Here is a 932-nt window from a genome sequence, read left to right on the forward strand (position 1 = left end):
CAAGGCTGCGTTGCCGGGTACCAAATCTAAATTTCTATAAACACAGGTCTGCTCAGGCACCTTCGCCACTGTGTGCATTCTGGGATGAACTGGAAACAATAGACCATTTCTTTTTGACCTGCAGGCGGTTTAACACATTACGAAAAACCCTATTAGAAATACCTTTACGTGGTATTGGTATGGACTTATCTCTGCCTGTCATTTTGTCTTTTGGAGCTTCCATTTCTGGTTTCTCTAATGCGACAGTATACACGGCCGTCCGGGACTATATTGATCAAACTAATAGGTTGACTAATTAACCAGTTTCATTATCCTAACAGGTTCACATAATAATATACGTATAAAATCATATTATGGCTCTATTCTAAGAATTCATTTGTTTATGTAAATGTTTACATGCATTACATTAAGCAACTCACTTTCCTAGCCTATCGGTAATCTTTCTGTTAAACCTCCATCATTCAAAATCTGAACAGTAAATTTTGAAACCACTCGTTTCTTGGCCAATCCCCCACAGTGGGTTTGCGCCACTTACAATAGGAGAACAACAACAACAACAACAACTGAGACAACGGTGAGGCCCATTTTCTTTTCTGTCCTTACATCGGTTTGTGCGATTAATTCCACGTCCTTAGCCATTTCAATTTAAACTTACGCGAGGCAATTGTCTGGGCCACATTATCGCAATAGAGAGCCCACTGACATGTACTCGTCAATAACAAATTGGGACAAATGATTTGCTTCTTGGAAAACGGGGGTTGAAAACTTCTGCCAGTTGATTGTGAATTTGGGCGTGATTGATAGCGGTGACGCAAAGGGATTTTTGCTCATCAGAAGGTAAATGTGGGCAAGATGGTATCGCAAACACTAAGCATGGTGTCAGAAAACTTGGGTATGTGTCATTCTGTCATTAAGAGCATGACTAAACAAGG

Source organism: Rhipicephalus microplus, unplaced genomic scaffold (genome assembly GCF_043290135.1).
Source record: "Rhipicephalus microplus isolate Deutch F79 unplaced genomic scaffold, USDA_Rmic scaffold_13, whole genome shotgun sequence".
In the NCBI taxonomy this organism is placed as follows: domain Eukaryota; kingdom Metazoa; phylum Arthropoda; class Arachnida; order Ixodida; family Ixodidae; genus Rhipicephalus; species Rhipicephalus microplus.